The sequence below is a fragment of the Neophocaena asiaeorientalis genome, unplaced genomic scaffold, assembly GCF_003031525.2.
Source record: "Neophocaena asiaeorientalis asiaeorientalis breed wild unplaced genomic scaffold, Neophocaena_asiaeorientalis_V1.1 scaffold30, whole genome shotgun sequence".
NCBI classification, from domain to species: domain Eukaryota; kingdom Metazoa; phylum Chordata; class Mammalia; order Artiodactyla; family Phocoenidae; genus Neophocaena; species Neophocaena asiaeorientalis.
This window is the reverse complement of record NW_020174923.1, coordinates 9,959,937-9,976,357: the sequence shown is the minus strand read 5'-3', so window position 1 is coordinate 9,976,357 and position 16,421 is coordinate 9,959,937. Positions and strand designations below refer to the sequence as shown.

General features: G+C 53.0%; 1 protein-coding gene across 1 annotated transcript in view; it reads left to right on the top strand.

The window, feature by feature from the left end:
• Positions 1-16,421, top strand: part of RBFOX3 (RNA binding fox-1 homolog 3) — a 334,917-nt gene that overhangs the window by 117,973 nt on the left and 200,523 nt on the right. The window contains exon 2 of the mRNA XM_024760895.1: positions 11,030-11,142. The gene's annotated coding sequence lies outside the window, so the exon portion shown is untranslated. The remainder of the gene's footprint in view (positions 1-11,029; positions 11,143-16,421) is intronic.

Sequence of the window (16,421 nt, the reverse complement as noted above, 5' to 3'; positions counted from 1 at the left end):
AACTTTCAAACTAATGGCTTCGACAAGTGAGCGACAAGTGAGCGTGGGGCCAGTTGTCCACACCCAGTGCCAGCCAGTCTCATATGCTTCCCTGAGTGCTTTGCAATTGCTGGAGCTGGGAAGGGGTCTTCCAGGCAAAGAACTTTGGAAACACAGCACTGCCGGTTAACTCACAAAGCGTCCCAGACCCCCTCTAAGGACCCAAAGACAACCCTGGATATTCTCTGTCCAGAAGATGCATGTGTGTACACAGGTGCACTCGGGGCTTTGATACCCATGGACCGTGCTTAGGGATGCTCGTCTCAGTGGGTGCTTACCTGGGCCCGTCTCCTTTCCATCCCAACCCTTGGGCATCAGGCTCACCTGCCGTTGCCTTTCGACACAGCGTGACGTGCATTTCATCATTCCCGGGAAAACAAGTTTCACTTAGAAGCCAGGTCCTTAGCTCTTCCATCCACTGCCCCCAGTCGGTTCCGCTCCACGTGGGAAAGCGAACTAACTTTTATTAAGAGCTTGCTGGGTGCCAGGCTCTGTGCTGGGAACTGTGCCTGGGCACGCTGCCCGCACCAGCTCATTGAATGGATTGATGTTCCGCCAGCCCTTCAGCGTTGCAGTCTCGGTGAGACCATACCTGCCTGCCTTAGCTTCACGGCGGTGGCTCTGTGGAAACGCTCTCCCTCTCCCTCTCGTTTTCTTGGTCGGGTGCCCTCTCTTCTCCTCCCCCGTATTTATCATTACTTCTGAGGCACACCTGGAAACCATCCTCGCCAGCATATTCCCTGGTATCTCTACCTGTACCCACCTCTTCTTTCCTTACACCGACATTCTTCTGTGTCACCTTTTGCATTTTTTTAATAATTGTAGACACGTATACAAAGTTGAGTAAGTCACGAAGGTAAGTTCTGGCTCCTGAATTAGAACGTAGATTCCTAAAGCCTTTGGCATCCTCTAGTCTTCACCACTTGGGTTCTCTGCACCTGGAAAATACTCATAACTCTGTTTTTCCTTCTCGCCTCTCTCTCTCCCTCCATCTGCCTGACGTGTCTTCTCCGTGAGCACACGGGCCAAGGCAGGGCCCACACACAGCACATTTCTGATGAGAACTTACTCACCTGCTCTCCATGGGAAAAGTAGGCACGGAAGTTTCTACCTCTTGCCTTGAAGTGCCTTTGTGTGCTGGCTCGGCTGAGGGGGTGTGTCTGGGTAGGGTCCAGAGGAGGCAGGGGCCCGAGCTTTGGCTTAGTGACCGTGACCTCCCTAAGACCTGCTGCAGTAGCAAGAGAGCCTCTTGGTTTTGTCTTTTTCTTTCCCTGACGTTGAGTTGGCGTTTCACACAGGGAGAACGTGAGGTGGGCCCCTGAGGTCCCTGGACCTTTGTAGGTGGGGATGCGCCTTTAGAAGATGACGGGGTCCGTCTGTGCCCTGAGCTCCAGCACCTCATTTGAGCACGATAAGTTTTAAGCCCACCTGTTTCTTCAGCTCATTTGAATCTGAAAAACAAAGGCCATGAATCAAATCTGTGCGTGGTGTTTCATGGCACCTGGATATTGGCAGTGGCACTGCTGGCCTGTGAGGGCTTCCTCTCCGGGGACCTTAGTGCCTCTGGAGGTGGCCTCCCCCAGCTGTGTCACCAGTTCCATCTAGGACCAGATGGTGCTGTAATGGGGGCTCCTGGCAGAACGTGCCAAATTCCCTGAACATGCCGAGAAGGTGGCTTCCCAGGACCGTGAGGAATCCATTTTCCACTTACCTATTAGTGCTGGCGAGAGCCACGCTGTGACACAGAGAAGTGGGGCGGCTCCTCTGAGCCATTCCAGCTGCAAACAGTAGCAATTCCGCTTCAAGATTTTAGGAGGAAAGACAGATATGCACAGAACAGGCAGGCAGAGCTCACAGCTGTGAGGTGCAGTATTTTCATGTCGAAGGCTCTATCGGCAACTCAGCAGAGAGCGGCAAGCTGCTGCTCTCCAAACCCACCAAGGGTAAGATGTGGGGAGTGAACTCAGGGTTCATCGTGCAGGATTTGGGATAGATCAGACGAAGGACTTTTTCCGGCAGTGGGGTTGGTTTGCCAAGGGAGACAGGGCATGGGGAGCTCCTTACTGGGAAGCATTTAAAAATTGTACCAATTCTCATGGTGAGGACAGTCAAAGAGGGTTCTGCCTGAAGGTAGGAGAATGACTGAATGGGCATTGTCAAGTCTGTTCTCCAAGCAGGAAGATCTGGGGTCCTGCTGCCAGCTGGGGCAAATGGGGCCCTGATTCTGCCGACGGGCTGGGCTGCCAGCAGTGCCTCTTTGTCTCGTGGCTTTGGGTCAGAGTCAGCACCAAGAGGGCTCTGTGGGGGAGTGAATCCCAGCCACCACCCCCCAGAGGCCACATTTGCAGTGGTCAGACAGCAAACCCACTACAGCCTTGTGGGAAATTTCCCACATCTCAGGAGCCACAGGCCACCTAAATGGTCCAGCACCACAGGACATACCAGCCAGCCCAGGCTGCTCTTGACAGTAATTTGCCCCGGGCCCTCCAACCAGCTGATCTTCAACTTTGTACCCAGAAACCGGGCAGAGGCCTCCTGGGTAATCGCTGCTCTGGCAGCCAGGCATTTTGCATGGGGAGGTTGCCGTGTATCTTCTGAGTGGCCAGGAAGAGCCTCCCTGTTGCTCTTTCTCCCTCACCTGCCTCTCTCACTTCCAGCCTCTTACCTGTTTCGTCTCTTGCCTTCTGCTGAGGCCCGCCAGGCTCCCAGGTTCCCTCCTTTTTTTGGGGTAACACAGGTTTGACGGTTCTTCCTTTCTGGCTCCAGTATGCCCAAACTTTGTGGTAGAAATGAAATGCAGGGAAAACCATCTGGGAAGTAGGTCATGTAAAAAAACAACCACCTGCCTATAATTAAACCAGCTCCTTACAGGGGGCTGTCCCCAGAAGAGCCAAAATCCAGTGGCAGCTTCCTCCTCCGACCCCCTACACCTTCCCTCCTTACAAGGGAAATCTCAAGATGCAACACTTGACACAAATTTTTCCAATAAAACTCCATCAGGCAAATAATAAAAACAATATTAGTATTCTGACTGCCTCTTGACTGCATTATTGAGAAGGGAAACTGGAAGGGGTGAAGGTGCTAATCGTGGATACGAAAGCAGGAGGCATTGGCTGTACTTTTCAGGTAGAGCCTGTCTCGTTTGCCCTTGCAGTTTTGTTTTCTGGATTTTAACATGTGATTGGTGGTGTCCTCCGGGTTGGAGTTTTGGATGACCCACGACGGTCTCCTCCTCTTTCTTGTGGCCTCCTCATGCTGGGTTTCTTCTTGGCCACTGGGTAAGCAAATAACACCTGGACCACCCAGATCTTCAGGCCCAGAATGCTTTTCTTTCACTCATGACAGGAATTAGTCCTTACAAGGACCTGGCTGACAGCTCTCAGATAGGACCTTCTGTCTCTCATAAACTTTGCCAATAGTAGGCAAGCAGTTCACAGGAGGGGGACTGACTAATGATGTGCTGGAGGTTTTTCCAATCCACAAGACAATTGTTTTTAAAGAAGGAGGGGGGAAAATTATTTCTAGATATGACAAAGTGGTAAAGCTTAACTTTCATTCTCAGGAAATTATCATGAAACCAAGTGATTAAGACTTGGGAGTTAGTGTGTGGTGTGATAACTGTCTTGTAAAGGGCAAGATTTGTCAGCCAGATCTAATCTCTTTCCCTGTCTCTCATCTACCTGGGCTGCCCTGTGACTCACCTTGGCCTCATCAAAGATTGCAATTCTTCTTCTTTTTCTTTCTTTAAAGGATTGCAATTCTAACCACATAGCAAGGTTCAAAACCACTTACTGGTTACCTGGGAAGCAACTAGTTGTTAAGGGGAAGTCAAGCATTCAGGGACACCTTGCCAATTTGCAGACAGTCTCAGGTCTATATTTTCAGCCCAGGAAGGCACAAGTTTTGTCCCCTCCTCGGTATCCAGGGGAGAGATCCTCTTTTCTAGAATGCTGTGCCACACACACCAATGTTGCTTTCCATACTTGCTCGGGCCGGGATTGCCAGCAGAGCTCTCCGGATAGACCCAAAACACCAGCCCTCTGAAAGGAAGCCAGGTGTGCTCACCCACACCCCGTCCTGGGTGAGTTCCCCACCAGGGGCCTCCCAGGATTGTAACGGCATCTTCAGATGTCAGAGCTTGGCGTGGGCCTGAGCCGAGACCTCAAATGCTGTGCATTGGCTTGACTGCAGAATCAATAGCAACTTCCTTATGGCCATTTTGTTTGGAGATAAACATCTGAAATATGACGCATTGGGTCTGGTTTAGTGGAAAGAGTGCAGACTTTGGAATGAGAATGGCCAGGGTCTGCAGTTTCAGCCCCGCTGCCTGCTGACCATGCGGCCTTGGACAAGTGACAATCCCAGTGTCCCAGTCTCTTTGTCTGAATGATGGGGCAGCTGTGGGGGGGGTAGGGAGGCGGATGGGAGGAGGGCTCAAGGAGAGAACAGAGGGGAAGCACCAGGCAGGCAGTTGATCCTTGTGAAGTGTTAGCTCCTTCCTTTTTTTGAAGGATGTGCGGGTATACATGTGCATGTGTGTGCGTGCCTGTGTGTGCATGTATGTCAGTGTGTGTGTGTGTGTGTGTGTATTTAGGCTGGACAGTCAGACAGCTGGAAGCTAGTGTTTCCAAGTAAAAATACAGGATACCTTGTTAAATTCTAATTTCAGATAAACAATGAATGATTGATAGTATAAGTATGTCCCAAATATTGCATCATACGTACTTATACTAAAAAAAGTGTAATACATTATTTGTTGTTTATCTGAAATTTAAAATTTAACTCGTCGTCCAGGAATTTAATTTGCTAAATCTGGCAACCCTAGCTGGAACAGGGTTTGTCATTCTGGTTGTAAAGCTGGACTGACAGAAGCAGGCGTGCCAGGGAGACTATGGTGGCCTTGGGGTGTGGCGCACTTCCCCCAGCCTGCACTCCTTGAGTCTCTGTTTGGCCTGGTGACGTCTTTTCCTTTTCTTGTTTTGGGGGTCCTTCAATTGCATCAGGCGGAACTTTGAGCAGTAGACAGTCTTAGCTGGGAGCCAAGGTAGCAACGCAACCAAAGTCTCGGCCCAATGGGGTTGCCCCTGACTCAGGGCTGACCCCGAGTTTACACTGAGCGACACAGTACCAGCTTGGGCTGCGTACCAGGCTCCATCTACTTGCTGACCTGGGTGCTGGGCAATGTTCTCTGGAACCTTATCCATTTGTCTCATGGGTGACATTTGATCTTCCTGAAACAGGACCCAACAGAGCTCGGAGCAGCTACCAGATAGTGTGACCCCCGCACAAGCCAAGGCCTCAGTAAAGCCTTTCTGCCTTCTCAGCCCCAAGACACCGCCGCCCCTGCAGCTGTCTTCCAGCCCCCCAACCCTCCACCTTCACTAAACCACTGCCTGCCCCTCTGTGCCCCAGCCCGGCAAGTTACACCCTGGTTCTCCCAGGCTGCTCAGTTGGTGCTGTCACCCTGGTAGATTCTGCTGCTGTCGGCAGGGGTCACATACACGTGCAAAGGGGAACTAATGGGAAATAAAATAGTTTTCCTCCCCCGAAGACCCCTCCCAGCTCTGCCAGCAGACCCATCCCTTGCAGAGTGAATTGTTTTCAATCCAATCTCGTTTTTATTGAAGTTTCCTCCAGGGTTAGCTCGGGAGACTTCTCCCCCAGCCTCTTCCATGTGGCCTTATTTACCAGAATCCCCTCGACGTGGCATTTAAGCGCCTCCATTAACATTTCGTGCATCTGCTCATGGCGAGCATGGGCTCTCCAAAACCTCGGGGGTGGCGGGCACAGCGGCAGCCCGCAGAAACGCCAGGCTTATTTTAATTGGTTCGAAACTATCGCTGGTGACCACAGAGGGGTCCCTTTCCTTGAGTAATGACCTGGAATTTGATCATGCAGCTTTTACTAGCTGCATGTAAAAGTGGAACCGTGTTCGATCAAAGCCATAGCCGGGGGCACATCTGCCCACCGTGGCACACTCAAGCCCCGTACACACCTGCCCTCCATGGCATACCAGGAGGACCCGGGCAAGTGTGCATGTGCAGCCCGGTGGATGACAGATGGCAGCTCTTGGGGGAAATCGTCTCGAATGGGTTTCTGGCCGTGGACTGGCCTGTCTCCAGCTCTCTTGCAGACTTGGCCCCTCATAACAGAACAGCCACCCGGCTGACCCCTCTTGTGTCACTCTGGGTTCCTTGTCTGCTTGAAGACGTTTGCTTGCCAAGGAGTGGGAGAAGCCCTCTGAGCGTCCAGGACCTCATGGCACCCTTCTCAGTGTGGGGCAGCTCTGCTCAGAAGTCGGCTGCTGGATCCCCAGGCTCTGTGCCCTCCCCTTGCATTTTTGGGGGAGAGGAATGTGAGAGCTCGAGTTCTTGGAAACACGGATGGTCTACACTCCAGAACATTTGGGGACTTAACGTCCCCACACCCATGACCCTCTAGAATGCAGTACCTTCTGCTTCCTGCCTACTTAGGCTGGTGGTTTCTAAAGAAAACCTCAGTGGGCAGTTGAAGAAACAACGCTAGACTACCTTATTGTCATTTAAATGGAGGGAGAGTGGAAAGGGCAGATCTGACTCTTCCAGAGTCACTGCCACATGCGTCATTCATCTGTTCCGCCATCCGGGCCGAGGAATTCTACTGAGTCACTGAGGGTGTAAAACACCGCGCTACCGGCTGAGTGACCATACACGTCATCAGGGTCTCTCACTCTCTCAAGGGGCTTATAATCTAACCATGCTTGTCTCAAAAGTTTTTTGGAGATATGATAATTAAGGTAAAATATAATGTTTTCCTACCTGCAATTAACAGTGGTTAACATTTAGTTATACTGCATAGTTTAAAGAAAAAGAAAGAAATGAAGCATTATAGATGGAGGCCAAGTCCCCTCTGCATTCCCAGCCTCAATCCCCCCGACATACAGACACCCAGAGGTAGCTCTGAGCGTCGGCTTGTTGTCCATCATTTTTGTCCCTTGAAGACACAGTTGCACACATGTAACCATGAACAATAAATAGATCATAGTTCTGTGTCTTTTTTTTTTTTTTCAGCTGTGATAGGTCTTCATTGCAACGTGCAGGTTTCTCTCTAGTTGTGGCGCTCGGGCTTCTCTCTAGTTGTGATGTGCGAGTTTTAACTTCTCTAGTTGTGGCGCGCAAGCTCCAGAGCACATGGGCTCTGTAATTGTGGCAAGCAGGCTCTCTAGTTGTGGTGTGCGAGCTCAGTAGTTGTGGCGCACGGGCTTAGTTGCCCCACAACATGTGGGATCTTAGTTCCCCGACCAGGGATTGAACCTGCGTCCCCTGCATTGGAAGGTGGATTCTTTACCACTGGACCACCAGGGAAGTCCCTGTGTGTCTTTTTAAAGTGCACGCACATGACATCTTTCTGCAACTTGCTTCTTTCAGCTTTGTGTTTTTGCAGCTTCTCCGTGCGTTTCTGATCTACTCCTTTTATCTGTTGTGTAGAAATCTGTCTTAGGAATTTACTGCTTCGTCTTTATCCACTCTGTCCTTTATGAACATTCCGGTTGTTTGGAAAATGTTGCTATCGCGGAGGATGCCACGGCGTGGGTCTCTGTGCCCATCTCCTCTTGCACTGGAGATGGTACCTGTGAGTGGTCTGTGAGTGGCTGGTCTTAGAATGTTCCAGATCCTGCCCACAGCTCTCCAACTGTCTGGACCTGCCTGTGCTCCCCCAGCCGTCTCCTCCACCCTCACTGAGATTGCTAGTCACGTCTCCTTTTGTCCACATGAGAGCTGAGGTGGCAGCTTACTTTACTCTGGATCTCCCAATTCTTGCACACCTTTCCTGTTTATTGGCAGGCTTGGGGTTCTGCATACTCCTGGGGAACTGTGGATTACTCCACCCTCTACTCTCCCACTTGGGAAAGCAGTCTGTACCCCGGAAAGATTTAAGGCAAAACCTGAAACTGTTCTACTTATTTAAAAAAGTTAAGAAAACCATTTGCCAATGTCTGGACTCCTTGTTAGGCCCCTGATGCCTGCACCCCGCTTCAGGAGTGATCATGACCCCTGACCTCACCGGCCAAAACGCTGAGCAGCCTGTGTAGGGCCTTGACCCCTCCCTGCCCTCTAAGTCTCTTTGGCCGCTGAGCCTTCAGGCCCGGGCAGGCCGGACTACAGACCCTCGGACCCTCAAAGCAATCCCGGGAGAGGGGTGGAGATGCAGGCGAGGAGGAGCAGAGGTCTGGAGATGTTTACATTTGGCCTCAGGGTAGCTCCCAGAGGTAGGAGAATTGGCAGGGGTGTCCGCTCGTCCAGGGAGCATCTTGTGGCTCAAGACCTGGGCTCAAGCACCCCCTTCTCCAGGGAACATGCTGCAGCCACAGGGGCCCCCAGGGATTGCCAGTGGGAAGCAGAGTCTCTGGACAAGTGAAGCAAACAGCAGACCTCAGGCCAAGTTGCCCTGGCTTTGGCACTTCATCTGCAGGAAGAGACTAGACGCCACGCCCTCCCTCCCTCGCTGCTCTGAGGGTGTCACTGGACCTTTCCCATTTTCCACTGTCGGGACCCCCCTGCCTGGGGCTCTCTGCCCCTTCCACACCCAGACAGCCCAGCTCTGGCCTGAGCCCCTGGGGTCCAGCCTGGGAATTTGCTGGGGATCTGGGGTGGGAAGAGGTGAGGTAAACAGAACCAGGGTGTCATGGCTAAATGAATGAGTGAATGACGGATGCGTGGAACCCAGGGCACTGGACCCACTAATGCTCCATCCTGGGACTCGTGCTTAGGAAGTGCACAGAGGCCCCTGTCCCCTCTCTGGCACTTTCCTAAACTAGCCCCTGTTATGTGGCCCCACTTGTCCTGCCTCCTTTGATGGTCCTGCCCCGGGGGGGTGGGGCAGGGGTGCTGTGCAAGAGGGGGCAGCTGTTTTAACTGCTGCGAGCTCACATCGCAGATGGGAAACCGAGTCACCCGGCGGCCACCGTAGCAAGAGCAAAAGCACAGCGTGGCAGTCACCGGCCAGGCTCCGGGCTCCAGGCTCCCTGGGCTCACTTGAGTCCAAGACGTGCCAATATGCAGGTTGCGCGCCTTGAGCGGTTGGGGCTGAGGAGCTCTTCAAGGGTTCCGTGCCTCAGTTTCCCTCTAGGATCTCAGGAGGGGTTCACGTGTTACAGCAGGAAGAAGGTTCTGAGAGTCTTGATGATCAGAGATATGGCCCTGCCTGAGCCCCTGTCCTTCCCTCCTGCCCGATCTCCCCTCCCCGGGGAGGCTGGAGCAGCCCCAGAGCACCCCCCGAGTCCTCTCCTGTGCTCGGCCCAAGACTGACCTGGCAGAGGCGACAACACAGTTTATTAAGCCAATGAAATCTTTTAAGTACATGAGCCCCAGGGATCCCTGAGGTCTTCATATGCTTGGAGGAGTTTCCAGGCCTGAGGTTTGTGGGCTGCGTGGGACCGGGGGTTGGGGGTAGGGGGGGTCTGTCCCCATCCCAGGAAGGGTTCTGTCGCCCTCCATGTCCTCACTCAGCCCCGAGTCGGGGTGCAGCTTGCCGCCCCTTGTTCTCTGTATTACAGCTGAGAATCTCCAGTTCTCATCTTTTGAAAAATCTGCTCTTTTCCTGGTCTCCTTCTTCCCTTCCTTTCCCGCCCCTCTTCTTTGTCTCTTGGGACTTTTCCTGGTGTGCCTAATTCCTGGGGGCTGCAGCGGCCTTGGGGACGTGGGCCCACCTCGCTGCGCACACGCAGCCCTGCAAATCGATTCCAAAAACGATTAGTTACAGTACAGTAGCGCTGCTAACTGTGGCATTTTGCTTTGCAGTTATTGATACATCATCAGAATTGAGAAGCCATCGTCAGGCAGGGGAAGAGAGGGCAGCTGGGTGGATGCACAGAGGAGGGGGGCATGGAGACGACTGTCCTGCAAATGCAGGGAGCCTGGCTCTGACGGCAGGGATGGGATTTGAGGCCCCGGCAGAAGCAGGGGCTGGGGCTGGGGTGTCACTTCAGAGACTCACGAGGGCCAGGTCGTTCCTGGCTCGTTCCCAAGCAGACGGCTAGACCCTCGCTGCCTCCTTCTCCCTCCTGCTTCGATGTCACTGCAGGGGCACAGCTCCTTCCCTGAGAGCGGGAACTGCTTGCTGGGTGGAGCATGGGGGCAGAGGCAGTGACATTTCTGGTTCTGTGAGGGGACAGGGTCAATCTCTTGCAGTGCAAGATAAAGGACCTGAATCAGACAGCGTTCTCCAGAAAAATGGAATCAATATGATCTATGTATCTGTCTACCTACATATGCATGTATGTATCTATCTACAGCTACGTGAAGATATATCTTGTAGCTATAGATAGATGATAGATATCATGTAGAGATAGGTAGGAAGGAAGGAATGAAGGAAGGGAGGGAGGGAGGAGGAAAGGAAGGAAGGGAGAAAAGATATTTGTTTCAAGGAATTGGCTCCCAAAGCTGGTTGTGGCGAGCCCTGTAGGTTTTGACGAGTGAGGTTAAATGTCTAGATAAACTGCAAGGTCAGCCCCAGCTGCAGCCCCTGGTCAGCCCCACACACCTGGAATCTAGCCTGGTGCTGGGGAACCCCAACTGGCAATGGGGTGATGCTGATAATTTATCCCCAACCCAGCTCTGTTGACCTGAGCAAAGAGTTGGGGCCTGAGTTGGGAATGGGTGACATGGGCCATGCTACCATCAGTCTGCCCATTGCCAGCCAGACCCCATGGCCTATTGCCCCCATCTCCTCGCATTCCAGGGACCCGTCCATTATGCTGAGTCTCACTACAGGGGAGCCGCATAGCTGGCAGCACCTGCTGCCTTGAGGTGGTAAGCGGGGACGCCTCGTTATAACTCCGTTATAACTCCCCCCAGCCTAATGTTTCCTCCTCACTGTGTACAAAGGATGCGGTTCCCATGACACTCTGTCCTGTGATATTTTTAATCAAGAGCACGGGAGAGCATGTGTCTGATGCACTCCAGATATTCAGAGATTGAAATGGTTTTGTTCTCATGTTTTCTCTTTTCAGTGCAGGGTTAAGTCAGATCCGCCCGAGGAAGATTCTGCCCACGTTTCCCTCGAGCTAGTCTGCAGGCCCCTTCGGCTGGGACCCTCTCCCAGGAGCTGCCCATCTGCAAAGAGGTGCGTGCCCCCTTCCTGTAATGCCGTCTTCCGGCATACGTTCTGCTCCACCTGACCTGGTTCTCAAACCCAGAGCATCTCGGAGGCCTGGGGGGGCTAGGGGTGGGGGGCACAGCCATGGGCGGCAATGTGGCCTGGAGGGGTGTCCACCGGGGAGCTGTGGTCAGTAGAGAGGAGGGTCCACACCTGTCCCCACCACTTGGTTCCCGGACCCCTCTGTGTTTTTCACCTGCCCTCATCCTGTCCTTTCACTGAAATGCAAATCAGCGACTGTATGATAGATAATTAATAGACAGATCAGCCAGCAAGGGAGGTAAGTAGATAAATAATTTTAATGATCCTCGGGTTGCCCATAAATTCCCTCACCGCCTTTTCATTAAACGCTCTGTTTACAGGCATCATTTATACTGCGTGTCATTTTGCGAACCCCTCCCCCACTTCCTTAGCGGTACCCACCAGGTCCGACCGACCTGGGGTGGACACGTGGGTGACAGCAGGTCCTTTCCAGGCAGGGCCTGGTCTGGCACAGGTGACGGCAAACTCTGCCTGGGGAGCAGGGCTGGGTGGCAATGGACAGGCCACGGTCAGGGCCCCAGTGTGGCTGCAACCTATATTTAGGCAACTGGGGAAACTTTATTATGCTTGGCACCTGTTCTGTAGGTCTGAGCTCATTGTTCTCCCCTGGGACGGCTTCGGCCTATTAATAGCCTTGGCTGAGGTTTCCTCGTTGCTCCAAAGGCCAAGAGAGAAAGTGGGTTAATAAATATAAAAGAGGGCCTGGGGCCAAACTCTCTCCCAGACTCTCCGAGAGCCGTGGCTGCCGAACCCGGACAGGGCATGGGGCTCCCTTCACCCCAGTTTCCTGCTCCCCTACAGAGCCCCAGTGCGCAGCTGGCGGGTCTGAGGACCAACGTGAAGAAGTGCTCCCAGGTTTCCACGGAGCTGGGATGGAGGGGGCCCTGGTGGGAAAGGCTGCCATCCGCATGGGGCAGAGGAGGGGGCTTAGGTGTGGCCTCCGGGCATCTAGGAGGAGACCGAGAGGGAGGGCGTCCTTGGCTTCCCTGCCTCCCCTCCTACCTGCACCCCTTCCCCATCATTTTGCTCCTGGCCTTCTATGCCGACTCATCGATACGTGGAAGAGAAAGGGGACGAGGCCCTCAGGATGGTCACTGAGCCAGATCCCTCCCTCCTGGTCTTGTCCCCAACTCCTGGGGTCTGAGGCAAGAACAGTTCAGCCTGAGTTAGAAACATTTGTATGGGGAGAATGGACTCCCAGGAAACAGAGCAGGGAGGACACAGGGTAGCTGTCCAAGGACGGGTGTACCCAGGGTCTGCCCACAGCTGAAATTCGAGAGCATCAGGTGCGGGCTGGCTGCTGGCGTCCTAGGCTGGGGGTTATCAGCGAACACTGCTGAGGGCCTGGGGCTGGGAACAGTTCAGTCCCTGCCTTGTTTGTTCTCAACGCGGTGCCGTAAGGGACGCTCCGAGAATCTGTGCTCCTTCGGGTTTGGAGCAGGGCGCAGGGAGGTCACTGCCACCAGCTCCTACGTGTATGGCCACAGCAGCCTGCTGCGTCAGAAAGCTTTGCGCCTTGCTGTTTGACTCCGTCAGTTTCGTCAGTTGGTAATAAAGCTGAGCCGTGGGTGTTGCTGCTTCTATACAACAGGACTACCCAGCCTAATGTTGGTATCTACTGCAGGCCTCCAGACGGTCAGCTGGCCCGTCTCCTCGGAGGACAGTGTTCGCCCAAGGCAGTGAGGGAATTTGGACTGAGCGGAAAGCCTTTTGAAGCTTCACTCAGTGGAATTAAAGTCTGAAAAATGGCCCAGCAGAGGCTCCCTGCCCTTTCAGGAGTCTGTCTAGCTCAGAGCTGTGCCGCTCGCCCTGCTGCCTGCCTGGCCCACGCAGGCTGAGTGGGAGGAAGACGGGCCAGGAGGCAGAAAGCGCTGACGGACGTCTTTTCCAAACGCTTCCTCCCTCTGGCAATTTGGAGGCCTGCTGGAGGGGTGGACACCCAGCCTGTTTCAATTATGTTCCGTCCAGAGCAGGCAGACAAGGGCACAGGACTTTCGTTAGGAGAGAGAGGCGCCGGGAAAGCAGAAAGTCTTTCTGTAACCAAAGAGCATCCCTGTCGGAGCAGCTCTGCATCTCCTTGGCCTTTCTGATCGTTTTGTGGCATTTTTAAGGGTTTCTCATCTGTTTCTGTTTGGGGGTGGGTGGAAAGGAAAAAAAAAAAAAAAAAATCAGAGGCAGGAGCAAACTGCTGGTCCACAGTCCCTTCCCCCTGTGAAAGGCATCACAGCAGGGCTGGGCCAGGCCTCCCTGCCACCATCCCGTGCTCTGGGACCCGCAGCACCTGGTCAAGGGACAGAGCAGGCTGGTTCACCCGTGGGAAGGGGCCTGGTGGGGAGGCACACACTCCACCTCTCCTGAGAGGCCAGTTCAGAGCATCGTGCTGACGAGTCTTGTGACTCTGCATGGTTACATCTGCTGCCATGGTTGAGCCTCACCCAGCCCCATCAGAACCGTCACCCCCCACTGCAGATGAGGACCCTGTGGGGGGCTGGGACTGGGACTCACATTTTCTGGGTCTCCTGATCCCTCACTCATTGTGTGCCATGCGGAAGTGGTTTGGCCATGAACTGCCTCGGGAGGAACACATCTGTCTGACTGTGGGCGTGTCGGCCCCAGACTGGCCTCCTTGGGCAGCGGTTCGTGCAGGACAGAGTGGGGTCCTCGGGGTAGGAGCCCCAGTGTTTGGGGAGCTGAGTGAGGGTGTTGTCACCAGAGTTTGCTGTGTCCTTGGTTTGGAGTCAACACTGGAGGCCTTTCATGGAGTTGTGCTGTGGCACTGGTGTGTGTGTGTGTGTGTGTGTGTGTGTGTGTGTGTGTGTGTGTGTGCAAGGGGGAGAGACACGCTCCAAGCTGGCAAGGAGTTTCTTTCTCAGAAATCTATTCCTAATCCTGAAATATGAAGGAAGTAGGAAGAGGGTGTTGCTGTGGTCCAGTTGCTGTCAAATGTCTGAGCGGGGAGGGAGCCGGGGATCTTCTTGTCCAACTCCCTCCTTTTATGACCAAGAAGGAGATTGGGGTCTGAAAGACCCATAACTGGCCCCAAGACCCTCAGCCAAGTATGGAGGCAGCTCTCCTGAATCCCACTCAGGACCTTTGAGGCATGGTGTCACTTTCACTTACCATCAGAGTAAAAGTGGTACTTTCAGTGACTAGCACTCCTGTCTACCTGGTCCTCCCGTTGGGACCGGACGGGTGGAGGTGTGAATTAATTTCACAGGGGTCCCTGTGCTCCTGAAGGTGAGTGGGTGAGGTCAGAGGCTGAGTGCTCTGTCTGCCTTGTTTCCAGGAACTGAGCCCCCAGCCGTTGGGCAGTGGGGCCGTGGGGGGGGAGTTGATGATTGGTCAAAAACCACCAGAGCAGTGCCTCCTGCCCTGACTGTGCCTCCGGCCCCTGGGTGGGCGGAGGGCGGCCCTGCTGAGTAGGCACTGGCTGACGGTGGGGGCCACCTTGGGCCGGTGCCTGGTCCCCAATTCAGGGGACTCTCTCGGTGTCCTAGGAATGAGTATGTCACCTATCAAGAGAAACGGTGTGAGGCAGGAACCAAATGAAAGGGTGAGGGATTGGGTTCTCCCACAGACACTAGTGGCTGTGAGCACAGTCACTCTGAGAACACGATTCCGCTCTCAGGGAGACCTCGTCACGAGAGCCACCAGCACCTTCGAAGGTTCACAGAGTGGGAGCTAAGAGCGCTGGCTCTCTGGTTGTCTCCCGCGTCTTTGCTTCCAAAACCACTTTCACCTTCCTCCCCTGGGGCTGTCAGGGTCTGAAGACCTTCAGTGGGATCGTTTCTTTTCTTTTCAAATTAAAATAATCTCTTAGTACCTTTTCATTATTACATAAGCAATAGATGTTTGTTGTAGAAAATACAGACAAGAAAAACGAAGGAAGAGCACACACCCACAATCCAACTGTCAGAAACAACCACTGTTTACACCTCAGTGTTTTGTTATCTTCCAGATAGTTTGCAAACATAGAGCTTGCAAATTTATTTCACCCTATAGTCATTGTTTTGTAACTGGGTTTTGTTGTCATTGCTGTTGTTGCTTGACAGTACTTTCAGGAACTTCTTTCTAGGCTGACAGTCACCTCATTTTTAATGATTGAGTATTATTTCACTGTATAGAAGTACCCTAATTTCCTTAACCAATCTCCTCAGGTGGGTTTACAAAGACTAAAACCGGCTTTAGCCACTGAGCCTATTTCTAAAACCCTGCACCACACTTTAAGAAAGCAGAAGATTAATTTTCCAAACAGGAACTAGGAGATGATTATTCACATTGTAAAGGTGTCTGCAAGCATCCCCTCCAAAGAGGGTCTTTGAGAAATGGGCTCCTCCAGGGTCTTATTGCAGCTACAACGTATCAAATACCCATTCACACCGGACTGCACGGAGGGTGCCACATCTGGCTTCCCATCCATGTCCCTTCACTCATGGATGTCCTCCTCAGGTCCACAGGATGTGTGTGTGGATGTGAACACACACTAGTAGTGCCTATGCACACACACGTACACGTGCACACGGGCTCACACCCATGCACACAACACGTGCTTATGCACGTACGCATGTGTGTACACTCACACATACGTACGCTCATGCACGTGCATGTGTGCACCTACACACAGATTCTGGAAGCTTTTCCCCGCTGTCGGCTGAAAGGTGATGTTAATTTAATTCATTACTAATCACATCTGTTTATCAGGTGGTCTGCTCCCAGCAACCATTACTGAGGAATAAATTATCATTTCTCTCTAAAAGATAGAGGGAAATGGATGTTGATGAGGTGAGGCAGGTCAGTGCTCCCAGCCCACGTGACTTATTATTTCATGAGACAGACAAGCCTCTGAAGAGAAAATGCTTAGGAACTTTTAATAAAACCAGGTTTGAAAGCCCGAGATCCCCAGCCTGCAGGCTAGTGTCCACAGGCTTAGCATGGAGGGCGGGGGTGGGGGGCGGTCCATGGTGGTGTCACCATCTACGAAGTGATGTTGTAAGCTCCCCTAAGAGCATCTTTGCCCTGACAAGTCCAGCTGCAGGCCATGCCCCCAGGCTCGCCACTTCCTCTAGACCATTCAGAAGAGAGCAAGGCCTAGCCATGGGAGAGTGGTGCCCACAGGGGGCAGTTGTGTGTTTATTCAACCATATACCAAATGAGCCACCAGTAAACACACGTCTGGTATATTTGTATTCAATTTCAGGCTATAT